The sequence below is a fragment of the Pseudorca crassidens genome, chromosome 11 (assembly GCF_039906515.1).
Source record: "Pseudorca crassidens isolate mPseCra1 chromosome 11, mPseCra1.hap1, whole genome shotgun sequence".
NCBI lineage: Eukaryota > Metazoa > Chordata > Mammalia > Artiodactyla > Delphinidae > Pseudorca > Pseudorca crassidens.
In genome coordinates, this window is record NC_090306.1 from 21,018,271 (window position 1) to 21,046,021 (window position 27,751).

The 27,751-nt window shown below is 42.7% G+C and overlaps 1 long non-coding RNA gene across 1 annotated transcript; it reads left to right on the top strand.

Annotated features, from left to right (window-relative positions):
- Positions 1 to 17,608: 17,608 nt before the first annotated feature.
- LOC137202788 (uncharacterized) lies at positions 17,609 to 27,729 on the top strand. The gene is made up of 5 exons (XR_010932784.1): positions 17,609 to 17,694; positions 18,584 to 18,639; positions 18,728 to 18,804; positions 22,559 to 22,621; positions 25,272 to 27,729. It is a non-coding gene; the product is annotated as an uncharacterized lncRNA (long non-coding RNA).
- Positions 27,730 to 27,751: the final 22 nt, after the last annotated feature.

Below are 27,751 nucleotides of genomic sequence, written 5' to 3' on the forward strand. Positions count from 1 at the left end.
TAGTTCGCTGAAATCCTGTCTTTTTCACATTTTCTGCTGTTAGTGAAATCGTTCCTAATTTGTAATGTGTGGAATTGAGTTTGGTAACGCATGTGCAGCATCCTAATTGATCAAAATACTTATCATCTCTGAACACTCTGAAAGTGTGTTTAATCCCAGAAGGAAGAGGTGAGCTTTAACGTCAGATCAATCATGAGGTTACTTTTGTGGAGGGCCGAGTCCTGCCGGAGCACATTGGAGGTGAGCAGGAAAATCAGGACAGGCTCCATGGAGGAAGTAGATTAGGCTCTGGAAGAGTTAGCAGGCTTTCACTCAGTTGTGTTTACTGAGTTTCTACTATGTGGTGGTCACTGGAGATACAGCAGTGAACAAAAAAGACCAAAATCCCTCCTCACATGGAACTTGTATTCTCGAGGAAAAGATAGAGGAAAAAAGGAGTGAAATATTTAGTATTTTTGATTGTGATAAGATCAAAGGAGGGAAAAAAAAAGCAGCAAAGAACGATAGGAAGTGCCAGAGGTTGAGAAAAGACTCAACCTTAGGTGGCTCCGAAATCCTCTCTTAAAAGGTGACATGCCTGCAGACATGAAAAGGAGGTACCTGGGCCTCGCAGCCCATGTTCGGCTCCTGTAAGCGGAGTCCTAAGTGCCCGAAGAGCCTGTGGAGTCCAGCTTTCTGTTTCCAAGCAACCGACTCGGAATATACAGTCCTTTTCTGGCTGTGAGCTAATAACCCCTTCTCCCAATTATTCGTTCGGTCGATCCTCTCAAATCTAATAAAGTGAAGGGAGAAGATACCTTTAAATGTTTAAAATTCAAATTGAACTAACCTCAGTCCTTCCCAAATTAAAATTAAATTCATAGACGTCTATGAATAGATTAAAACCCGACCTACCCTTTTTTCCAAACAGTGGCTAAAGGAATACCTTTGATCTAAAGAAGCTTTGTTCTGTTAGACATCCTCTCCAAATTTAATGCAGCTTTATAACCTAAAGATATGTGTTTTTCCAGGCAAGATCTTACACAAAAACAAGCCATTGTCAGGTGCCCTACCATATAATGATCAGTCTATGTTTATGGAAGGCATCTGTAACTTGAGTCCATGGACTCATAGGAAAGGTTTCAGAGGTTCCTTGTACAGAGACTCCTAATATGGACATTGGGGGGTCGTGGAAAAGTAGAGAGTACGCTGAGTTGGGGTAAGATGAGGGAGTGATAGATGGGGCCGTATTGTGAAGGACATTGAGTCTCATCAGGCAGGCAACGGAGAGCCAAACAGGGTCAAAGGAGCCTTAAGATTAGTTTGCTTTTTCGAGAGCTTACTCTGGCAATCTTGGAGTGATCGGGCTGCACTGGGAAGAGATTGGTCTTAGGGGAACGTCGTGGAAGGCAGTTGTAATAGACCTGCTTACCTATCTCCTGTGAAAACTGTCTTGAACATCCACCCCCTCCAAACTCTAATAAATAGCATTGACAGTTCTTCACCTTGTGTCACCATTTTGCCCTGAACATACGTGTAATACAGCCCGTGAAAAAATCCCAGGTGGACATAAATGGAAAATCCCTAGACTCTGCAGTGCAAGGACAGATGTGGAGAAATTGCTCAAGTGATGGCACAGCAAAAATTTCACAGCCTGGCATCTGGCTCAAGGCCCAGTCAAGTTGACCCATAAAATTAACCATCAGAGTGTGTGTGTGTGTGTGTGTGTGTGTGTATTTAGATTATAATACATATAACAGCAGCCAAATAAAAACCTTTCTTCTTTCTGAATACCACTGTGTACAAACTCTCCAGTATGTCTTAAGTAAACCACTGGAATCGCTATTGCTATTTGACCATATCTCTCTTGCCAAGGGCTCTGACACCAAATAAACGTATAAGATTTAAAGAAAACAGTGGCTCAGTCCTTTACACAGTCCTCCCTAAGCAAACACTCTTGGAGACCTCCCCTCTGCAGTGTGGTAAATGGAACTTCAAGTGAAGCTACCGAATAGAAGTTTAGGCAAATTCTTGAAAACCTGTTTGCTAGGAACCAGTTCTATCTAACCATAAATCTCTTGTTGCCGTGACTGTTTCTTCTCTTATGACACAAGCAAATAAAGATAGAATGCTTCCAAACCAGATTTTCACTTCTTTTCATTTGCTTTTGCCTCAAAATTATATCCTTGATTCTTCCAAATCAACAAACAGTGGCATGTTTTTCAGGTCCATTTAGGGCACTGGGGAGCTGGTAGTCATCGTTCTGGAATTCCACTACTTCATGATATCTTTCACGGGGGTGGGATCCACTGGGAAAGGAGCTATTGAGAGGCTGGTGACTCAAGTTGTGTACTTGTCCTGTTGAGATGCTGGTAGAATCCACATTGATGTTTCCAGACAGCATTTGAATATGCAGGTGTGAAGCTTGGGCAGGAAACAAAGCTGAAGGTGGACATACAGAAACTACCTGCACTGAGGCATTTTCTCTTGAAAATGCAGAGACCGCTCCCCCCCCCCGCAAATAACATACAAATATATTTTTAAAGGAAGAAGTAAGTTTCTCAAGGAGAAGTATACATTATTGCTATGCAGTATGGTCAGAGGACCAGCAGCCTCGGTGTTGCCTCGGAACTGTTTAGAAATGCAGAGTCTCCAGCCACACTCCAGACTCTGTGAGTTAGAATTTGTATGTTAGTGAGATCCCCACGTTATTCACATGCACGTCCGCATTGGAGGAGTCCTGGAGTGCACCCAGGAGAGGGCCAAAGGCAGGAGCTGGAGGAACATCTGCATTTATGAGGCTGACAGACAGAAGAGACTTGAAAGCAAGACCAGGAGAATCAGAAGCAGAAAACATCGAGAGAAAGGTCTAAGAGCAGATGATAGAACACCAGTCTAGACAAATTATACTTGGGTAAGAGGGCGATATGAGGACAAAGTTAACCAATGCCTTTTCGTTTATAGTTTCTTTTGTTTTTGTCTTCAGCAACTCCAGATTTTCTAGAGAATATTAACAGCATCACCTTTCTCTGCTCTTCTGGCCTCCATACCCAGACAGGATGAAAAGATCACCAAGTATCAAATATCTGGGCTCTTCTTACCTTTTAGGGTGGCGAATTGCTTTTTGTAGGTGGGTGATTTAGGGGAAGTGAAGAGAATTTTGAGATGGGAGTAGACTGCCCTGAAAACAGTATGATTTAAAGGTAACAGGCCAACAAAACAAATAGACTGGCTTGGGCCTGAGGACCGAGGGTTGAATAGGGAGGAATAACCAACACCTGGAGATGGGCTGAGCCAAGACGGAGAGGCCGTGAGGTTTGTGGACCGCAGGGCCATCCAGCTGCAGGGCTTCTGAGGCTTCCGGGCAGCTGGGACGCACCCACGTAGAGGTGGGGAGGGCAGAGCTGCTAGCACAGCCTCCCGCTTTCCAGCGCTTCTCCCGCAATGGGGACTGAGGACCAAGCCCTTCACCTCTTCCCCTGAATTTTGTGGTCCAGGGCTTCTTGTGCTATCCAGAGGGGTGGAAAAAAGGAGGGTAGGGAAAATGCCAAAAATTGACTGATATATACTGATATAATTAAGAAAAACAACAGGGGCTTCCCTGGTGGCGCAGTGGTAGAGAGTCCGCCTGCCGATGCAGGGGACACGGGTTCGTGCCCCAGTCCGGGAAGATCCCACATGCCGTGGAGCGGCTGGGCCCGTAAGCCATGGCCGCTGAGCCTGCGCGTCCGGAGCCTGTGCTCCGCAGCGGGAGAGGCCACAACAGTGAGAGGCCTGCATACCGCAAAAAAAAAAAAAAAAAAAGAACAAATGTGATATTTATTTAACTTTTACTGTTGTGGAGAAATTTATGTCTGTTTCATTTAGTTTACCCTCTATTGCCACCAGAGTTGCTTTTTTTCTGATAGACTTTATTGGAAGTGGTTTCTCACAGATTAACAGTCAATAACTCCTAAAACATAGGATGAGGATGCAGTCTCCCTACTCGTGTGACTGGACAGAACCTCTCTGGCTAAAACTTACCCATTCCCACACCCTCACTGCAGGGTGTCCTTAGACATCAGGCTTCCCACTGTGCTTAAAGACTGACCCTGCATGAAGACCCCTCTGTCTCCAATCCTCACACCTTCCTTACTGGCTTTAGCTAAAAAACTTGACCTAACATACTCCCTTTCTTGTCCCCCCCATCAATTAAGTTCACCTATTATATGCTAATAGCATCCTTTACTTCCTATCACAGAAGTTATCATAATTAGATAGTGATTTGTCTGACTATTTAATATCTATCTCCTATAGATCATTTAATGTCTATCTTACTATCCTATAAGCACCACAAGGGCAGGGACCGTGTCTCTTTTGTTACCCCTCTATTTCCAGTACCTATCACAGGCCCCGGCACATGAGATGCAGTCAATAAATATTAATGGAATGAAAAGATGAATGAATTTCATCTTGCATACGAGAGGATGAAGACTCATTAGCCAAGTCAAATCACTAGCAAGTGAAGTACAGAAGCATGGATCTGTTCTCACTGGTTCCATCGCCTACCCGTCCTCCACACCAGAAGGGACCTCGTCTCCCTCTAGACTTCAATGTCCTGGCAGAAGCACTGGTGCTGGACAAGGTGGTGAGGGGGAAGCAGGCACAGAGGTAGCTCTGGACTGGTCCCTTCTCACTTGCCCTTTCTCTGCTTGTTCACCCATTTCAGCATATACTCTATGAACATTAACTCAGCACCTACCGAAAGTAGTCTGCCTGTTTGCAGAAGTCTTAGCATCTCTGGCCCAATGGCCTTAACCCTCATGTGGAAGGTCATAGAAATATCCAAAACCATGACCTCTCACTTATCCTCCACCTTCATCTATATCATGGACTTGTTGACTGGAGAAAAAAAAAAAAGCACAACCTAAAATTTAAGAATTATGTTTTATTCGGTGAACTTTCGGAGGACTAAAGCCCGAGAGGCAGCCTCTCAGATAGCTCTCAGGGACAGCTCCCAAGAGGTCAGGGAGGAGCCAGGTTATATAGTTTTTGCAACAAAAACCCAGGTAGTTGGAACATCGAAAGGTTACTGTTAAGAAAACCAGACACCTCAAGTTAATGAATTTAGAACTTTTCTGTGTATGGGAAGGTGCAAGAGTTTGGGGCTCATTGAAATCATTCCTGTGATACGCATCTGAGCTATCTAGGGCGTATCCTGCTTTGTTCCATCCTGAATCCCCTCAGGGTGCGCAGTCATGGGCGGCCGCAGTGGCTGATAGCTTGATGGCTGCAACATCGTTCGTTTACTGATACGGCAGGAGACATTCTTCATCCACTGGTACACAAGCACTCAAGTAGATATATGGTACTCGTACAGTATTTCTCCAATGGACAGGATCACCTCTCATTCTAATGCAGCAATTCCGTCTCTGTCCCAGATACCTGGGTTATATAACCTGAGGCTGGTCCTTGATCCACCAAGCAAGCTTGAGGTCCATTTCCAAAGCCCAGGTGTCCTTTGCCTCAAATTCCTTTCTCTTGCCCAGAGCTACATTCCTCAACATGTCTACTCCATCTGCTATATCTGCTTACCTCCCCCTCTCTCTTCCATGCCCATGGTTCCCTCATTAAAATATTTCATGGGAGTTTGGGATTAGCAGAAGCAAACTATTATATATAGAATAGATGAACAATAAGGTCCTACTGTATATCACAGGGAACTATATTCAATATCCTATGATAAACCATAATGGAAAAGAATATAAAAAAGAATGCATATATCTGTATAACTGAACCACTTTGCTGTACAGCAGAAATTAACATAACATTGTACATCAACTATATTTCAATGAAATAAAATAAAATATTTGTTCAAAGCTCCGTTAGGCTTAATATCTCTAAGATAAAGAGAGTAAACACATTCTTGCCTAAATGGAAATTAGTTTAACTACACTTCTTCACCTTATAATGTCATTGAAGCAAATTCTCAACGTTTGAATGGCTCGAAGTACTTTTTAACGATTCTTTTACTTGTTTGTTCTATTTATCACAACTCAGAGAAAATGCATTTTCCATACATTTTCCTTCACCTCTGTTGACCATTTCTTGGGTTAAGAAAAAGCCTAACTTTCTCCAAACCAGCCTGCAGCACCGAGAACACATGTAGAAAGAGTGGGGAATTTTGCCTGCGGGGAGCACGTAGTTAAAACCTGACACTGCGTCTTTCCTGTTCCAGTTGCTCCTGCAGTGTGATGATGGATCAGAGCCTGATTTAAGAGGGGCTCCCACCTTCCAGGGGGACGCAGTGCGCCGCAGCCGTGCTCTCCCTGCCTGTTCGCCGGCGCCCTCTGCAGGAGGACTCTGTGTTGGCTTTACTGTATCCGAAGTTCCCTCAAGTTAGGCTCCTGCAGTCTTCACACAACTGGAAGCTTGATCTTGTGACATTGTGAATATTAGCTGCATTTGCCCCACAAATTCCCATCTGTTTAAGGTTGGGGATTTGTTTTCATGCTGCAAAATTTCACTTAAAAAATTCCGTCTACACAGAAACTCTGGTGCTTGGCAGGTTTTCAAATTTGGGGAAAGTCCCGACATGGATATTCATGTTCAGATTTTAATTTATTTTTAAAATCCCTTGGCATATAAAAATAATTACCTTCTTGTTTTCCCTTTGTTCTAGATCTTTACCCCACGTCTATATTTTTATTTGCTCTTCCATAATGAACAGGAAATATTTGGAGCAGGCTGAGCTGAAGAGTAGAAAGGGGTTGTAGTGAGAGAGAAATTAGGCTCTAGGCCTCACTTTCTGCAATTTACTGTGATGCCTTGAAAAGCCATCTCACTCCTCTGGACTCTGGCATTATCTTCTGTAAAATTAAAGGACTGACCAGAATGATTCCTATGATTTCTTCCAGCTCTGAAAATTAGTCACCTTATGCTTACTCCTGGATTATGCTTCTCTGTCAATATTCATCACTTTTTTAAAAAGTCATATAATTACTTTTATCTCCTACCTTGTCTTTTGTGCCTTTTAATGGTCATATTTATGGCTCTGTTGCATTTGCTGTATTCTCTCTTTTTTTTTTTTTTGCAGTACACAGGCCTCTCACTGCTCTCCCGTTGTGGAGCACAGGCTCCAGACGCGCAGGCTCAGCGGCCATGGCTCACGGGCCCAGCCGCTCCGCGGCATGTGGGATCTTCCCGGACCGGGGCACGAACCCGTGTCCCCTGCATCAGCAGGCAGACTCTCAACCACTGCGCCACCAGGGAAGCCCTTGCTGTATTCTCTTAAACAGAGATCAATGATTTTACGTAAAGATCTTTCAAGAAAAACAATGACACAGTCATTGTCATCTTTTTAAATTAAAAAAAAAAAAAGGTTTTTTTTTCACCATCCCCTTTCCAAATTACGTATTACTTAGCTGTTTCTTTACTCTGTAGATTCTTTAGTATCCAGCATCAGTCTCTGAACCAGGGATACTTGTTAATGATCTTTTATCATCCAACAATAAAAACATTTATTGAGCACCTAATATGAGTCAGACATTCTGCCAGATGCTATGAATACAAAGACAGACTAACCCTGGACCCTGTAAATTAAGGCTAAGAGGAAATGACCCTGTATGTTTAGAGGTTAATGTGTTGCTACCTACTCTTCATTATTCCTGCTCTATCCCAAAACTCTTCAAAGATATGACACTGGAACTACACTCCCTGATGTGGACAGATAATCTAAGGCAGAGGAACATGATCTTCATACATAAAATATGGCTTCTGTCATATACATGTGGCAAATGAAAATTCTTACATGATTGCCACAGCTTCTTTATCTCTAAAATACGGAAGTTTTTTGTGTGGACTTAGGGCAGGGATTGGACTCCATGATTCTAAGATTCATTCTAATTCTTATGGGCCTGTGGTTTGGACTTATAGCTTAATTCTACAATGCTTTCAATAATTGATAAGAGGCAAGACTTTACTTCTTCATAAAGTCTAGCAGAAATGAAACCAAATCCATGGAATCTTCCAGTGTAGGAAAACCAAATACATATCTACAGTGGTGGACTAATTGGTCAAGGTCACAAGATCAGTGGAATAAAAACTTACTCCACTGGGGCTTCCCTGGTGGTGCGGTGGTTGGGAGTCCGCCTGCCGATGCAGGGGACATGGGTTCGTGCCCCGGTCCGGGAAGATCCCACATGCCGCGGAGCGCCTGGGTCCGTGAACCATGCCTGCTGAGCCTGTGCGTCTGGAGCCTGTGCTCCGCAATGGGAGAGGCCACAGCAGTGAGAGGCCCGCGTACCGCTAATGGCTGGTTGTGAAGATCATTATCATCTTTCAAAAAAAAAAAAAAGTGAAATAAACAAAGTTGAAGGGATCCATGGCCAAAATACCTGCACTACAAGAAATGTTAAAGGAAGTCCTTTGGGCAGAAAGAAAATGATACCAGTTGGAAATATGGATCTGCACAAAGGAGTAAAGAGCTCTACTTGGATACAGATTTCATTAGCTGATATTCAGCCTCTACCATATGAGAGGCAGCAAATGAAGAAATGGTAGAAACACATAGAAGGTCTGGTAGAAACATACGCTGATCATTCAGGGAAGGAAGAGCCGATAACTCTACACCCAGGGAAGAAAACAGGAGAAAGAAATTTCTTGGAGGAGAAGAAATAATTTAAAAATTCTAACGGGCTAATGCCAATGTGTGTTGGACATCAAGGAAAAAAATCAAACCACATTCAAGGTACCCTTTGAGAGGGTAGGAAACCAATTATGTCTTTAAGAGATTTTTGTCTAAATTGAGTAAGATAAAATTTCATTACTAGACTAGAAAAAAATTTAAAACTGGCCCTTCTACCGTTTCTTCATAATTTCGTGGCTATTGTTCTGATTTCCAAACCAGATGGGTCTTGGAAGGCAGGAACTTTGCCTTCTACCCCTGGACTCCCTCACTCTCAGCACGGGCTCTAAGCCTGGTACTCACAGAACAAGTGCATTTTGATTGAATCCTGGTTTCATAAATTTTCAACTAAAATTCGGCCCTGCTACCAGGCATATTTAGACACATTTTGAAAGGTTACGCTGAAAAAACACTATTACTAGTCTATTCCTTAATATTATGAAGTTTAAAAAATTAAAAGTTTGCCTCTTGTCACAATTATTTCTTTACAGCAAATATCCTTCTAGTCTTTTAGAGCATGCCCCATTAGATGTAGTAAACCTTCTCTCACAATCCCTACAATAATGATCTTTATCCCCACCTCAGAATGATGGCTCTGAATGAAACCATGGTACCACACCCCACCCCACCCCATCCCACCTTCCCCCCCCATCCCCCCGGGCCAGGGCCCAAGCACGAGGCTCCAGCCACAGAATCCCACTTCAGCTGTCCCTGCCTGCAAGTGACTGTTGACTGGTGATTGTACACTAAGAAAAGTCTCTCCACATTCTCCCAAAGACCCTGAATTACACTGCTTCCGTTTTATGTTTTGGTTTTTTGGCCGCAAGGCATGTGGGATCCTAGCTCCCCTCCCAGGGATTGAACCCGCATCCCCTGGCATTGGAAGGTGAAGTCTTAACCACTGGACCTCCAGAGAAGTCCCCAAATGTGCTACATCTATGATTGAGTAAATGGGGGCACTGAGAGCCCCCAGAGGCCATTCTTTCCTTTGGAACCATAACTTGCTCCTAATGCAAATAGAAGGCAAAGGTGTTTAAAAAACACAAATGACCAAGAAACCCTATCATATTCTTTCCTCCTCCTGTTACCTAGCCAAGCACTTATGCTGCATATTTTGACATAGAAGAAAAGGGAAAGATCGGGCAACCCATAGTCCCTTTTCCATTCAGTCCTTACTTACTCATCAGTAAGCCAAAGGTAGAGAATGTTGGTTGAATGTGCATGAGTCAGGAAGTGAAATAAAAACATTTGAAATACTTTTTTTTACCATTTCCATTGTTCTGGGAAGAACAAAATACATAAGTGTGTATAAGCTACAAAATATGAATTGTATAGTTTCAGTGATTTCACAGTATGAGTTAATTTGCACTTAATACAATTATATTTGTTCTTATATTTGCACTTAAAATTTGCATTGCACAGTATAAAAATGAATGATAAAATTCATTCAACTAATTAAAAATTTCAAAAAAATTTACATTAAATAGCAAATAAAAACCACCATAACAAGTCAAGGGAGAGGTTGAAAAAGAAAGGAAAAACTATTTTGGTACATATTTTAGTACTTTTAATGGCTCTCTTGTCCTGTTTTTTAAACAAAGGATCCCACATTTTCATTTATCAGTGGGCCCTGCAAATTACGTAGCCAGCCCTGAAGTGGGAAGAGCAGAAAATGATGATGAGAACGTCAAACTCTAAGCAATGACAGGAAAACATTTAAACGACTTTTTCTTCAAACAATTACAAAAAAGTGTTAAAACTACTCGTTCTAATAGAATGATATACTTGAAAAAGTTCTCAATTATCTGCATCATTTAAACACAGCACCTTTGTTTATTTCCTATGCATTTGGCAGTGAGCTTCTGGTTATTCCAACCCAGTGTGTGCAGTAACAAGGAGTCCTACACTAGGGGGCAGCAGCTACCGTCCATCAACCTTGTGGGGCTCCAACGCCGCAGGATTAGGGTAATTCCTTACTTGAAGAGACCGGAGAAAATGAAGATACTCACTACCGAGGAAGTTGGCTGTTTATCTTTATATTAATTTGCCTTGCTGCATTGGATTTGAAAGCGTATGGGCCTCTTACTTCAAGGACTTAAAGTGTTTCTTTGCCAAAAAAAGAAATAATAGTAAAACGTATTTTATTTGCTGGCACTCCCTGACTCATTTCTAAAGTGACAAAGTAACAATAGTTTGAAAGTTTTAAACTTAGTTTCTCTGTAAAGCCTAGCAGCCATTGGTCATTTTTATCTACTATGGATTTGATCAAAAGGAACAACTCATTTCACTGAGGCCACTTAGCAGCTGTCAAGTCATAATTTTGTAACTCATGAAGGGTGTGCAGATTTCAGAGGGAAACTGACAAGACAAGGGATTAGTAAACCATTACAAAGTCCACACTCACTCAACTTGCCTTGAATCATTGAAGAATTAGAATGTCCTAAATAGAAACAAGAATCTAAAGTCCATATTTTTAAAGGAAATAATTTGCAAAGATGACTGTATTTGCCTAGATATGGAAAGATATTCAGTTAGCCTGAAATGAGAATGGCATTGCCCTACAGATGAGTTGGCTCAAACATATATATTGTATTCAATTGCTCCAACAAGATTTCCCAAATAAAAATTTTATAAAAAGTGGATTGAAAGTTCAATGAAGCAATATACTAGGAAACCACTGTTGGGTATTCCAGACTCTTTGGCAAGACAGTAAAAAAAAAGTATCCCAGCTTATTACAAACCTCCAGGGAGGTGCTTCTCAACGAAGGCGGTTCTACCCACGAGGGGCATTTGGAAATTTGCAGGGGTGTTTCCAGTGGTCGCAGTGAGCAGAGGCACCATGTAATACAGTGAAGAGCAGGGATGGTAAACCTTCCACAACGTACAGAGCAGCTGCAAACAATGAAAAATTATCATCACATGTGTCTCACAGCGTTTAACGCCCTGCCTTAAATTTACTGGTGAAAAAACTGTGTATAATTTTATGAGCCTAGAAACTAAATCTCTGAAGATCATGTCACCAGCAACATCTCGGCTTGTGGAACTGAGTCCTCAATAAAATGCACTAGTAGGGGCTTCCCTGGTGGCGCAGTGGTTGAGAGTCCGCCTGCCGATGCAGGGGACACGGGTTCGTGCCCCGGTCCGGGAGGATCCCACATGCCGCGGAGCGGCTGGGCCCGTGAGCCATGGCCGCTGAGCCTGCGCGTCCGAAGCCTGTGCTCCGCAGCGGGAGAGGCCACAACAGTGAAAGGCCCGCGTACCGGAAAAAAAAAAAAAAAAAGCACTGGCAACAGTTTGTGTCAGTAACTCTTGACTCATGTTGATTCTGTGTGTACATTTAAATATACCTTTTCAGTCTTCATTCATAATGTCAAATATAAGAAGAATCAACTTGCAGATTTTCCTACATCTCTTAAATTCCAACATTTTATCAATGTAAGTATATGACTACTTCATTATGTTTTATAGTAGAGCTATATTTATGTATTTTCATACATATATTTCTTTCCTTTTATTTCTCCTTTATATTACAGTGAAGGTATTATATATTTTTTTAGTTATGTGTATTATAGACTATATTTTCTATGGATTTTGTTTCAGGGTAGTAAAGGAGGATAACAAAATATTTGTCATAAAATGGAGGCTTTGAGTCTCATAGGTTTGAGATCCAAGGCTCTAAGGGTTCCCCTTCCATGTGTAGCTACCTCACCAACCCTCCCTCCCTCCCCACCCTATCCTTGATGTTTTCACAGAAGGGAATAGTTAGTAACAAGAAATGGTTAGTAGCTAGCCCATGAACAGGTATTTTTCTGATTAATAATTTTTTAAACCAACGCTTGTAAATTAAGCATTCTCATATGATATGATATAAATATTGTGAAAAGTACATATTAATTAATTAATTTTGTTATTAAGTATTACTAAGTACCTACCAGGTGTTAAGACATTTTGCTGTTAAATAGATAGTGTCTAAATAGCAACAAAATCATTGTTACCCTAAAGAAAAGCTCTTTCTGGGAAAACAAAACAAAACAAAAAAAATGGATTTAAAAGGATATTACTATAGGTGCCAAAACAACTGACTGGGTGAAATTTTCCTCTGGATATATTGGAAGCATTTAATTTGTATCCTATGCATATTAGGCAGGTTAGGTTTCAATAAGCCAAAATCAGAATAGACATGCAAGAAAAAAATAAGGATAAAACTTTAATAAGATTTCACATTAGGGGGATAAAGCAATTTTTAAGGAAAAAACTCATTAATAAAATGATGATACATTATTTTTGACACAAATATACATTTTTTAGAGTCAGAATTACATGACTGTAAAATTAGTCCAGTTTTTAAAGTTCTTTTATATGACTGTTTGGAATCAAATTCTTTATAGTAAATTTAGTGAGAGAAAGAAGTAGTCTTCAGCAATTATTAGAGACAAATTAAATGTTACTATGGGGATTTTTTTTTTTTTTTTATCCCTCTGACTTGTTGCTAAAATCAGGTATGGACTAGCAAAGGGCAAAACAAGCCTAGGGAAGGGTGGCCGTGTGACTAGGAGCAAGTTGCTTAACCTCTGGGTTTCCTTATATGGTAGCACCTACCTCATAAATGTAATAAATTAGTACATGTTACGTGCTTAGCAGAGTGCCCAGCATATATAGTAAGAGACACGTAGCAAATAGCCACTGTCATATCTCTTTTCCACACCAGAAACGTGAAGATTGTTCGTGGGAACAATTGCCTAACTCAGGAAGAGCCATCGTGACCTGACTAGACTCAGGTGACTTGCCTAGCAGTTTAGGGCTCCAGATATGAGACGCCAATCAGTCTGAATGTAATTAAGGGTGTTTGACAGTCTGGGACTCCTAGGATGTTCCTGACTAAGCGATGTTCAATTGTGCTAGTTAGAAAAACGGAAGATCTGTGTGGATTTGAGATATTGGAGTGTGTCACCAGCCACAGACTGAAGTTCCAAAGAAATCCTGAATTATCTCGTTAGTGAGGCAACTTCCTGTTAGGTGGCTATTGACTCTGACCACAGTGAACCCAAGAACTCATGATCCTCTGACCCAGAAAGACACTCACGTGAGAACTGATTAGATGGCAAGACACCAAGAAAACTAGTTTTACAACCTATCCAGTGGCTGCATGTTGCTCACATTGTCTGGGGCACAGGAAGGGCAGGGCCACTGCACCTCACAGGGGCCCGCTGCATAGAGTTCACGCGTGGGAATGGGCTGCAGAGCCCTGTGCAGCGCCGTGGCCCCAGAAAGGGCCCAACGCAGCTGGGCTATGCAGGCCCACCATCCCCAGTGGAGGCCACATCTGTCTTCCGTCCTTCCGGGCTTCCCACAGCAGTTCATGGCCACAGAATTCACCCAGAAAGAAATGCAAATACAGGAGGTTTTAGATTGTGTCATTTAATCCTTATAGCTATTCTAGCTCATTAAAATCATCCTTTTTACAGGCAAGGAAACAAAGAATTAGAGAAGTAACACCTAAGGTCATGATGCTGGTAAGTGAGACTCAAACCAGACTGCTTCACTTCAGAGTCCATGCTCTTGACCTCTATGCTAGACTGCCTCCTAAGAACCAGCTACAACTAATGTTTGTTTAGCATTTGAACGTTCACGGAGCTCCAAACACTCGTGGACCTTATACCATCCCCATTTCTTTACATAGATAAGGAAACAGACAGAAAGACATATAAGCGATTTTCCCAAGTTTATGCAGTTAGGTAGCGGAGCCAGGATTTGCACCCCAGGCTTTTTGAATCTCAGCAGAATTTACAAGTCAAATGCTCAAATGGAACGGGGTGAGCTATGCTGAGCACCCAGCTTAAGAGGAAAGAGTTCTGAGGCCAAGACCGTAGCCTATTTTTGCCTTTGCTTTGCCTGTCCAGACAACACTTTCACATGGATAGAATTACCTGATGATAACCTGTATCCTGATTACTGCATTTGTACGTTCTAGATACGTTACTTTTCTCTAGATGATATATAGGATTGGTATAATCTGGAAATGTCTTGTCTATTGAAGATGAGTATTGGAGAGAGCACTTCTAGATTTAAGCAATATCCTTAAAGTAACATGTCAGGAATACTCCGCTCCACGTGGTAATCCTTCCAGGGTTAGTGAGCAAGTACTATCGGTCCAACATGCCAAGACTCAGAAGAAGGTCACAAGATGAGACTCTTCCACTGCACCCCCAGGACAAAAATCTCTGAATTGTGGGGTGGGGGGGAATGCCATTTTCAGACTCATTCACTACTGTGATCTAATAACCTAATGCTTACTATGGATTTCAGAAGGTCTGGTGAGGGGAGAGTTGCTGAATCCATAGGGGATTGTCCAGCATGAGAAAGGAAATAACCAGGAGCAATCTCTGTTAAAGTTGATCCCCTGAGCTGGTCTTGAGCCTCTGTGGTGCCTGGTCTCATAACACTGGCAGGCACCACGAGGAAGTTTTGTGAGCTCCATGAGGTCTGCCATCATAGGGACCTTAGCGTCTAAAGGAAAAAGAGAGTTATGAACATCAGTTACCTCATACCCGTTTCACTACATTTTTCTCCCTACAGGGACTGAATATATTCATCTGGAAAACTATTTTTTCTCAGCTATAAAACATGATACAATGTTTCATCAGTTTATCCCTTTAGGCTCTATTGTAAAATGTATTTAACGTTATCTAGTTAATTTATTATCAATTTATAATAAATGTAGAGTATACTATTCTCTCAAGATAGAACTTCCTCAAAAAATATTTTCAAACCATGAAATAAAAGGTAATGCAATGCTTCTCTCAACTGCGTAATAAATTGTCAATACCACCCAATATTACCTATTTCCAATATTAGAGACATTAAAACTTTAGAAGGGCCATTCATTTTATGAATGAATGAGTGAATGGACGAATTAACTAATTTAAAAACATATTTACTGAATGCTAGGCATGGGATATCCGGATTAATAATGAACCAAAACCCAATAGCCCACCTGGTCAATAGAATCAATATAATTTCATGAGCAGGAATGAGAAAGGTTAAGTACATCAGAAGTATTCTAAGTGAAGACATTTGGGGAAAATTCAAAGATAGAATTTAGGAGACATTATTTTTGCCCTATTCTGGTTCAATTACTTTGTGCTGTGTGTGAGCTGGAGAGCACACGTTCTCCCCGTGTGAGAGGAAGGAGGGGACATACACTCCAAACCAACCCCATGTGCTTTGGGCAGAAAGTATCAAGGTTAAGGCAAAACAACTACAGTTTATCATAAACCTAGATCCAAACTGAAGGAAAAAGATTCCTGAAACATGCCTTGGATGCTTGATAACGGTGCTTTGGAGCTTGACAGATGTAAAGATGGGCAATTCGCTTTTTACCTTTGCCAACGTACATATTCCCCAACAACCAGAAAGAAGAAATGACTAAAGCCGCAAATGTGGGGAGGGGAGTGAGTATTAAAATTCCGGAGGCCTTGCAGGCTGATGCTAAACCCTGTGAGGAAAACCAGCACGTTAGGCTTCTTACCACAACGAACTTCCCAGAAGAGGACCGCTACTCTCCAAAGGCAGGCGTCAGAGAGTTTGCTGGTGAGAAAGGAATGGAGCCACACTGACCTTCCAAGCGGCCAGGACCGTGGCACGCCAACTCATCAACCTGCTAACCCATCCCTCGAAACCGGGCAATCTGGCTTCCAGCCGGGTCAGCTGTATGAGAAGAGGCCTTCGTCAACAGGTAAAGGGGCCGCACAGCAAGGGTGATCCAAATGACCACTCTGATGAATGGGGCTGGGTAGTGGGCGACAACGGCCGAGCACCTGACTTCGCAATGTCCTAAATTGCTCAGGACTCTAAAATTAGAATAAAGTTGATAAATTCACACATATCGTCCTCATTTCTCTAGAGACAGATGCTACTTAAATTAGGTAGAAGTAAATGGAATGGCTAATATTTACCCTATTTGAAAAGTCATTTAAGGAAAAGTGTATTTAAGGATCCCCATTAGTTCTTAATTCGGGTTATAAATCTTGAGTAAGAAAATCTGCTCATCACATAGTATCAGTGGGTACATGACGTCCACATGACTTAACAGCTGGTGATGTCAACCTTGATCACCTAGTGAAGGTGGTGCTTGCCAGGGTTCTTCACTATAAAGTTACTATTCTTTCTTTCCATACTAACTCGGGACGTGAAGCCTAAGCCCAGTCCACACTCAAGGGGATGTTTTGTTCACTATTTATTTTGAAAACATTTCAGGCTTCTAGAAAAGTTAACAAAAATAGTGTGATGAATTCCCATATACACTTCATCTAGATTCTCCCCAATAGCATTTTCCACATATACTTTATCAATCTCTCTCTCACTCTTGCTCCCTCTACAAATCTACGAATTAATACTATTTGTATTATTATTGTTTTGACTAAACCATTTCAGCGTAAGTTGTAGACAGCTTTATCCCAAGTACTTCCGCATGTATATCCTAAGAACAGGAGTTCTTTCATAACCACATTATAATGATCAATTTCAGGAAATTTTACATTAATACAATACTATTATCAAATATATAGTTCAGCATTTCTGCTTTTGTCTATGATGCAGTATCTGGTACTAACCCTCTTGTTTTAACTATAAAGCTAGGCAAAATGTCTAAGACAAGTGTTTTCAGACATTGGAGAAGCAGCAGCACAGGACAGAGCCGGCAACGCAAGACTGCAATCAATCCCTGTAGGCAGGGAAACCTAAGAGGTGAGCCTCATGACTCCTGGCTGTCTGCCTGGGGAAATTCTCCTGACTGCAGTGTAGCAATCTGGAATCCAAGCAGAGAGCGGCAGTCCCTCTGAGCTAAGGAGGAGGAGATCAGGGGTTAGGGCAGCTGAGCACTGGAATCTGCAAGGCAGGGCCTCAGAGAGACAGGAGCTGTGCAGTTTATATAAATATCATCATGAGTTCATTCTAATCCCTCTAACTCTGATCTAGTATCACAAGGCTTTCCCTAGTTTTCTAGTCCATACTTCTGGCTCTTTTTTAGAAACCCAGAGCAGACTGGCAAGGTAAGTCACCACTTGCATTGTCAAGTCTCTCAGCTGAAGAAGAGTGTGCCCGGGGTGAGGTGCCAAAAAGCGGGACATGGGGAAGCCATCACTTGTGTGAACCCCTGAGAATGAATGATGGAAACCCCAGAAAATAATGGATTTGTTGAGAGAGGGCACCAAACATAAGCAGAAATTTAGGGGGTACACGATAACATGTTTGTCTTCTAGAGCTCCAATTATTATATTATTTAACCAAAATTCCAAGGTATTTAGTTGTAGTTTATTTTTTATTTAATTCAATAGTTACTTCAACCCAGCTTCTTCATTTTTGAACTCTTTCTTTTGATTCATTTCTTTGTTGTCTGGTGTCCATCTTTCAGTAATTTTTTCAGGACGGGTTCATGGGTTTGGTTTTCCTTGATTCAATGATTTTCAGCCTTAGCTGTATATTGTAATGACATTGGGAGCTTCTGAAAAACTGGCCATCCTCCCAGACCAATTCTGTCAAGTTCTCTGGGGGTATGATCCATGCACGTTTTAAAAAAAATCCCTCAAGTCGTTCTAATGTGCAAATATCTCCAATCTCAATTAAATTACATAAACAGGCTTTCTCAGAAAAAAGAAAAAAAAAAGAAGACCAAAGAAAATTGCAAGCAAAGTTCAAAGAAGCAGCCTAGAAAACACCCGAAAATCTGGTCAAACGCAGATTCTGATTCAACAGCTATGGAATGGCAACTGAAATTCTGTGTTTCTAATAAGCTCCCAGATAATGCCAATGCTGTTGGTTCATTGGTTCTGGGTAGCTTCTGGGTAGCAACGGTACTCCTCTGTCTTCTGTAGTAAATATTGCTATGGAGGAATCTGGAGCTACCTGAACTTTTTAACCTTTTTTTCCCCTTTTGTGTAGCTTGATTCTTATTCCTGGATCTCCATATGATTCTCTTCTTTGAAATTCAGATTTTGGTAGGTTACCTGTATTAACAAACAATAGAATGAAAATTCCCACTTTGATATTACATTTGCTTCTGAATTTTGTTTTGTTTTGTTCTAGTGACCAAATCCACAGCAGTTCCAGCTCTTTCTGAGGATGTCCCATAGGATAGGCATGATGCCTGGCCTACATAGTGGGTGAGATTCCTGCTTCCTCTTTTGCACATTCATTCTTACAGTAAAATGCCCATCACTTGAGGTAATTGGAATAAGTTTGTTCCTTGCAACCAAAAGAGATTAATTAAAACAATTAGAAACCATAGATTTAAAGATATACAATATGAAACTAAAGATTGCACAGAATGCTGTGTCAAAAAGGCAACATGAATGCAAAATACAAAGCAAGTACTTACAGTGATGGTCGGCAGAAGTGGGGCAGGGGCAGAGAAGTTTTCTTAATTTCAATGTGCTTCTTACAAATAATTAGACTAGACTGATTGACAGATAATAAATAAGAAAAAATGTAGAAAAGTTATAGTGTCAAAAAGGAATTGAAGAGAGAATAAAGATTAAAATGTGACGCTAAAAGATTCTGGAAGATTTAAAACCAATTAAAAGTTGAAAACTGAGAAATAAGAAAATCTTAAAGGAATAGTAAGGCAAAATTTTAAACCAGGAGAATTATAAAAACTCATAAAACAGAAGTACAACATGGACTATAAAAGAAGCTGACTAAAGATGAGAACAAGAAAATAAAGTTTGAAAGGATACCAGAAGGTTAAAATAACTTGTTAAAATTAAAATAAGAGTGAAGTTATTTATGAAATAATTTTAAACAGATGAAATTCAAAAGAAGAAAAGGTTGAAGGTGAATAGGGTAATAAGGAAGATATAAAATAGAATATGAGAGTAGGATTAAAGTTAAGTATAATTAATTTATACAGACTTTAATATACCATCAAAATATTTTTTTAAAGGTTTAAAGGTTAGAGGAAAAGAAAATAGAAAAATGTCTCAAAATATACAAGGAATAAGAAAGCTTGGTGCCTATCGTCTTTCCCCAAGGGACAATCTGCTAATGCAGTGTGGTGTCCTCAGGTGGAACCTGAGGGGACAGACAACAATGTGACACCTTGGACGTGGAGGCTTCCCCATTGCTCCCCTCAGCAAGTGCCAGAGGCCAGCCTCACCAGCAGTGATCAGAGAAGACAAGTAGGAGGTATTAATACAGCAAACTCACAGCTGGACGGCACTGACCTGACCCAGGAGGAACTCCCTAGCCTGCCAGCCACATTCCCTCCTGGATTATCTCCTCCAAATTTAGCCCACTCTCAGAGTCAGGGGAAACTACTCTCTCTATATCAATAACCCATGAAGCATCAGGTGTCAACAGTTGTCTTACGTCTCTAGACAATTTTTAGGAACTGTGGTACAGCCCCCAGATTAAAAAAAAAAGCGTTTATTCGATAAATGCTTATTGGGCATCTTGCCTGTCCCTGGCAGTGTACTAGACTCCAGGAGTACAATGATGAATGAGTAACAGAACTCCCTTAACAGAGATCCAGACCCACTGTGTGGAAAGGGTAGTGGAGTTTTAACAGTTATCAGTGGCACAGATAGAAGGGCTGGCTCTGAGCAGAAGGGCTACATTTCCCTCTGCAGTGGCAGGAAGGGAAGCAAGGGTGTGGGAGGAGGGAGGTAGGAAGGGTGAAAGTTAGGGAGATGATGCCCCATGGTTTGAATTCTCCTGATGAAGTAGGGAGACTGGGGAGATAAGCAGAGGTCTTGAGGTAAGTGGGAGAGAGGTCTGGGAGGGTCATAAAAGAAACTTGAGGAGCTAAGGACAAGTAAACAGTCACAGCAGCGAGGGCCAAGTGAGGCTGGAGGTGGTGCCCGTCTCCAGCAGCAGTGTTTGAGTGCCCAGGTGCGGGAGACACACCCAGTTTATTACAACATAATGTGAAGAGTCCCAGGCGTGACAGGGTAATTTATTGAGACATTGTTGGTGTCTGTTCTCACTGCATTTTTCCCTCCACCCATTTTCAAGAATGACTTCAGGGCTACTTACATCAGGGAAGTTTGGAGTTAAATGCTTGAAGGAAACCTCACATCAGGCCTTTTTTTTTCCCCCTTCTTTAAGCAGAGGTCTCAAAGTGGGCTTCTCCAGGCTAATACTTTGACAGATATGCTTCATTTATAAGGAATAGTGTTTTGAGGTTTTTAAAAATAGTTGTCAACATTTTGAGGGTAGATTTCACATTAAAATCTAGACTTCAGCTTCTCCTGGAAAAATCCAACGACCTGGCAGTCCTGGGCTACCTTTTCACCTGGCTACAATCAGTTGGAGCTGCGTAATGTCTGCCCCTTTTAAGGGGGTACAACCTCCGATTCACTGTGGTCCCTATTATTCTCTGTGGTCTTATTCTCAGCCAACATCACTCATTTAGGTTAACTGCCTGGTCCCTGTAACCCTCTCCAAAGTTGGAGATTATGTTAGGAGGAAGGAGTACAGGCAGAAGCAATAAGGCAGTGGGGTCACAGGTCTGCAGTTCCTTTGATGTGGCAAAGGCCCAGGCAGGAATGGGGACTCAACGGCCCCAAGGCCTGGCTCTTCCCACCTCAGCAAAGACACCCATCCAGAAAGCGGCAAACTTGGATACTGACAATTATCTCAGACAGTCTGAGTATGAACAGGTCCTTTCCTTGTGAAAATCCCAGGTCCTTGTAAAATCCTAAGGAGGGTGGGAGCGGGACAGCCCACAATGCCTGAGATTATTTCCCACCAGCCCTTGGGGAGGTGGCTTGAAGTTAGACTTAATGAGAGAAATAAGGACATAATTTCTTACACACGCATGTTTGTGGAGTGAGAGTTTAAACAGCCAAGTGGAGATTTAAAGAAAGGGCTAAGAAAACACAAAGCAAAGGAGTGGGTGAGGTTACTTTTTGACTCAGAGAGTTTTGGAAATTTTCACAGAGGGGATGTAATTTGGGCTGAGTTTTGACAACTGAGTAGGAGACCTCCAAATAAGGTTATTCTACCCAAGGACAAACATTTGAGAGTGCAGAGCATACAGTATTCAGAAATTTGTGGTAGTTCAGTGCAACAAGCGCAGTTGATGCCCATCGTCTGGTTGGGGGCAGTAGGAGAAGGGACAGAGTAAAGGGAAGTGAAACTAGAAGGGAAGTTGAAGCTTTCATGCCTTCTTCATGTAATGGGTTGTTCCTAACTATTGTTTAGTGCACTACTGGTGTTTAAAAAGTTAACTGAGCTGGGAGTGTGGCCAATGCATGGGAAAGGAAGACTGGACCATGACCACTGAGCAGGTTCTTGCAATAACCCAGGTGTGAGGTGATAATGCTTGGAACTAGGACAATGATTGTGGGAATGGGGAGGAGAGTCTGGATTTCAACAGCTGTTTATTGAGTGCTTACTGTATGCCAGGCATTGTGCTAGGTGCTGAGCATACACTGATAAACAGATACTGGCTCTTGCCTTGAAGAAGCTTATTGCCTAAGGGACAAAGCTTACCACAGCTGGCAGAGCCGGTGAAGAGCAGAAGCATCTGGGACCTTCAAGCCCTAGTCACATGTGTTGTACATTCCATCAGGGGTTGAATTCAGTTGGTCCCACTGAGTTTCACACAGGTTCAGTGGCCATCTGAGAGCTGAGATACGATCTGTTTTGACACTTACTTCTTCTACAGGTTTGTTCTCTCTGACTCAGGGGATGGAGAAATGATCAGACTCTAATTTTAAATTTCAAAGAAGGTATCTCAGTTAAGTGAATAATTTCTTTTAACAAAAGATGTAATCATTTGGACTAAGGTGAAAGTGATATTAACTCTATTGTTAGGGGAACTCTATTAATGCTTAAATACTGTATCTATAATTTTATTGCGACAATAAAATCCAATCAGTTTCCAAGTCACTCCGAGTCTTTTCCCATTTGCAGGTATCAGATGTTAACTGCCTTTGACTCCTTACCACTTGTTGATGTCTGTCACACAGGTGCTCAGTAAGTGTTGGTGAAATGAACTTTAACATGGAAGGGGATGCTTTGAGAGGCCAGTGTTGTGTTGTCTTTGGTGAGGTCATCAAGCTGAAGTGCTTGCCAGAGATTCATTCATTCATCCAGAAAATGTCTATTGAGAATCAGTACATGTTTATTTAAAAAAGGCAAATAAATAAATATTTATTTGTTGCCAGGTACCATTCTTGGCATTAGACAAATAGCTGTGAAAAAAGTCCCTATTCATCCTAATGAGACAGACAAGCAATAAACAAGCAATATGTCTGTGTATTCATATACATCAGTATATACATAATGTCAGGAGTAATACCTCCTATGAAGAAAAAACAGATCAAAAATAATGATGGAGGGGTGGCATTTTATTTATTGCCTATGGGATGCTCAGGGAGGGCCTCTCTGAAAAAGTGGCATTTGAGCAGAGACCTAAAAAAAAGGTAGGGGTGGGCTTCCCTGGCGTTCCAGTGGTTAGGATGCTGCGTTTTTCACTGCAGGGGGCGTGGGTTCGATCCCAGGTCTGGGAAATATGATCCCGCATGCCCAGTGGTATGGCCAAAAAAAAAAAAAAAAGGTGTGGGTGCAGTTGTAATCAGCTATCCCCCATCTGGGGACTGAGTGTTGCAGGCAGATGGATGAGCAAGTGCAAATATTCTGAGAAAGACCAAGCTTGTCCTGTTAGAAGAGGAGCAGGGAGGCTAGTATGGCTCCAGAGAGTTAAGGGAAGGGAGAGGGGACAGGAGAAAGGGATGAAAATTGATGCCTTCTGCCTGGCATCTTCCTAAGCTCCAAATGAAAAACAATCCAGTGCAGAGGGATATAAGTGCTAGCTGTCATAAATAATAATTGATTAGCAGATGCCTGGGAACTTGGGAGGCGTTACTGCAAGTTTTGAGCACCATGATGGGTGATGAATTTGTATGGGTCGCTGCTGTATCCCCAATGCCTGGCACATAGTAAGAGCTCAATATATATTTGTTGACTGAATGTTGGAAGTCTCCCTTTGCTTTTTCAACTTTCAGAGTGTTATTAATAACTAAGCTGTTTCGTACAAACAGTTTGGGTGGTAGCGAAGTGTTATTCAAACTCAACCTATAGGACATTATGCATACATATTCATTACAAGGCAAACAGCAAACAATGAATTCATTTTGTGCTTTGTGAATGTCTGTTAGCTCATACCAGTCTGTCTCCAGGGTGGCACTCACTGTGCCCTTTACGCTGGAGAGTTTACAACCACTCTAGGATGTCTTAGCAAATACTGGCACCTGACTTGTCCAAATATTACTGGCAACCCCCGAGATCGCTTTCCATCACATGACGCAAACTAAATCTGCAGAGGGGTAGCGGTGCTTCCCTATCTTTGTAACACTGCTGTGTGCACCCGGTTATCCAAAGGGTATCATGAACTCCAAATTCCTCCAAAGGAATTACTCATTTCAGATCCTTTATAAACATGCACGTTTCCAGACGTGTTACAAAATCAGCCTGTGATCACTTCAAAAAGTGAAAGTGTGCGACTTGATCATTTTTCCTAAGAGAAAGTGTTTCTACATATTTTTTAAAAAATATAACTTAACAAACCCATCCCTCAGCCCCTGACTACATTAATTTCCTTCACTTTACGGCACCATGCAGAATCCATCAGGGCCATAAAATCACTTCTTTTCCTTTACACCTTCCCCGTTAAGTCCCAATATATTGATCACAGTTAACTAAATCCCCTAGTGCTTAATTAGTGGGAATTCAATTTTCAAAACTGAGATCAATGAAAGATAACTTCACCACACCCACACCTACTGCCAGGGGTTTCTCTAGCAAGACGAGCCCAGGTCAGGCCAGGGTCTGGCCCGCTTCCCGGCGCCGCTGGATGTGTCACGGTGTGTCACCCCCCCGCCCGTCACTTCCCCCGGCTGCGGCCGGCCCAGGCTTGAAGTGCCCGCCCCAAGGCCCTCCGAGGCGGTTGTCGACCTTCCTCTAACCCGCGCCGGGAGGGCTGCTCGGAAACTGCTGTGTCAGAATGGTTCGAGGAGCACCGAGTCACAGCCGGCTTTAATTCGGGATGAATGACTACCTCGGGCCGGCCCGCTAGGACTCGGCGCGGCAGGGTGCGGCGCAGCTGTCGGGAGGGCGCGTCCCCGTCCCCGCCCCGCCCTGCCTTACCCTGCCCTGCCCTGCCCTACCCTGCCCTACCCTGCCTTACCCTGCCTTACCCTGCCCTGCCCTGCCCTGCTTTCGGCCGTAGGCCCTCGGCCCTCCACCTGGCCGCCCTCCACTCGGCAGCCCGCCAGCTCCCCGGAGCCCGTTTCAGGGTAAAGGCGGGGGCAGGGGCCAGTGCGCACGCGCAGAAGGCGGTGCTCCAGAGCCTCCCGGCCCCCGCCCCGCCCCCTCTCACGTGCCGCGCAGCGTGCGCCCAGGCATGTGCGGGCGCACGTGACAGCGCCGAGTCCTGCTCAAGCTCCCTCACCCCGCGCCGCTGTACTTTGAACCCGGGCGTGGGAGGGGGCGAGGAGGGAGAGTGGGGAGGGAGGAAGGACAGCCGGGCGGGGACAGGAGGGGGAGGCTGGCCTCCCCGAGAATGATATCATCGGCAGATTTATCGCTAGGCAACCTAAGAATGCTTCTCTCTTTCCAATCCTAGAGCTCCTTGAAGATCTCCAGGCTGGTGACATTATTGCCCTCGGCTTTAATTCCCTCACTGTGCAGCGCTCAAGCGGCGATTTGAGAGCTAGGGTTGGTTTTCCAGTTTTTAGATGAGTACGCTTCAAACACAGAGCTCAGAACTGGATCCTTTATCGCGCCCACTTGTGTCTGCAGAGCTCTGCAGGGTGTGGGCATATAGTCAGGTTTCTTCACCTGTTCGGTCACGTGCGGGTCACACAGCTACGTTATAGAGATGCAGATAAGCCCTGTTAACGCAATATATACTCGAAAACCAAACCCTGCTTAAGGTGTCACAGAAAGAGACGCTGGTATCTTTAAAATGTCCTATCAGAGGGAATTTTCTGATTAAGTAACTGAGGTCTTCAGGAATTGGATACAGGGTGAAGTACCCCTGTCAGAACTGGTTTTTGAAACACTGCTGAACCTGTAAAGCCGTATATGAAAGCGAAGTTTATTACCGAGTTATGTGGCGGATACTCAGTGTGTCCACTGTGAGGCATTTGATATTCTGTGTATACACATGAGCAAACACATATGTAAAAGACTTCAAATTGAAACCGTAGCTGATGTTTACAACACCCTAAAAATACCCCATATAAAAACTGTAGCAAATCGCCCTCTTTCCTACTTCCTCAATTCTAAAGGTTCCCTCTGTCCAGATTCAAGGCTTGCTTTAATCCCTTCTTTCATGGCGAACCTTTGGAGTTCAATAGACCCACTAGGTACGGAGGAGTAGAGGCAGAGATGGAAAGCTCACCAGATCATGTGGGGACTTCCAAACCAAGGAGGACACATTTCTGGATGTCTCCAAATTGAGTAGACAGCAAAACTGTTTAGCTCTGTCTGTGGATGTTGAAAATTGTTTTTCCAGAATTTCTCCATCATAATTTTTGCATGCTCTATGCCATAATTTGGAAAGGCTACTACCGTGATTAATCTTCCGTTGTCCACCAAAAACATATACTCTGCCTCTTAAGACCGCGAATGGACTAGCTTAACTCATTTCATGAGAAAACAGCCTATTGCCTTCCTAACTACTACACGATGGGTAATAATATAAAGAGCAGTGGAATCAAAAACCAAAACATCTTGTTCCAATCTTGGTTCTGCTACTTACTGAGCTATGTAACCTTGGACTAGTGGCTTGCTTCAGCTTCCTCCCAGAGGTTTCAAAAAACAGGCTTTAGGATTCCTTGTTTCCCTCTAGGACTCCTATCTCTCATTTCCCCTTTGGGTACTGAGTGGAGAACATGAATCATCATGCCCCTACTTGAAGGAGAGGAAGTCACCCTTAGTGGTTTTTGTTTTTTTTTGTAAGACGGATGAGGTGAGACAGAGCTGCTTGCGAGGTACTGTTTTTTCCCCCTCTACTTCATTAGATATTATCATGCTATGAATGCTATTCTTTGCAGTAGGAAATATCATGACCCCTCAATCCCACCTTATGGTCCAGATCCTCAGGAGGAGATGATGGTGAGAGTCAGTATGGCAGTCAAGTTATAAAGAGACTGAGAAGTTAGGAAGTACTTGCTCAGACCTCAAGTCAAATATAGCCAGTTAAACTGTCCTGGTGCTTAGCACAGGGCCAGAGTGTGCCAGAGCCTTCTCTTTGGAGATGGACTCAGCTACTTCTCAAGGTCTTCTCTGGCCCACCCAGACGAAGTTAGCAACCTTCACCCCCAAGTATTGTAATCACCCCTGCGTGGCACATGTAATTTATTTTAGTGTGGGTCTGTCACCCCCAATAGACTTTGAGATCCTCAGAGATTGTTCATCTTTGATTAGCCAGCACTTACACAGCACCTCACATATAATAGGAGCGAAACAAATGCCTGAATCCCCATACCCACTATTTCTTCAAACTCTAGGCTCAAGGAGAAAGGAATGTGTTGCAGTCCACAGGGAGTCTGAAACCTCTCACCAAAGGATCGACAATGGCTGCGTCTAAATTCAGAGGCAGCGTCAGGGCCTACACGTCCTCCCTGCCAGTTCCCCAGAATGCTTTAGCTGGGCCTGCCACCCAAGATGTCCAAAACCCAGAGGCAGAGATAACACACCAGAAGCAGGGTCCAGGGTCATCCATGAATCAAAATGCAGTATCAGTTTTCACTGAAGGCCCTTGGTCCCCTATTCCCATCATCCTGAGAGAAAGAAGTGCTCATCAAATCAAACAATTTGCTTCTGCACGGGAATTTCCTTATTTTGAAGTTACTGCGGGATAAAACCATTTTTTTGTGTGTAATAAAAATGATTAAAAATATATAAAGTGTCTGAAGGCTTTTGCATAAGTGTTCTGCTGAGAATGTGAAAGTTCAATGGAGAAAAGAAGTTGGCGGGATCAACACGTCACTGCCTCTACAAGCTCACACAATTTAGAGAGGTGCCCCTCAGGTACTCTGTTAGAACCTATTTATTCTAATTTTAGGCGCATTTCAAATGGGTGTGGTTTTGGTTAAA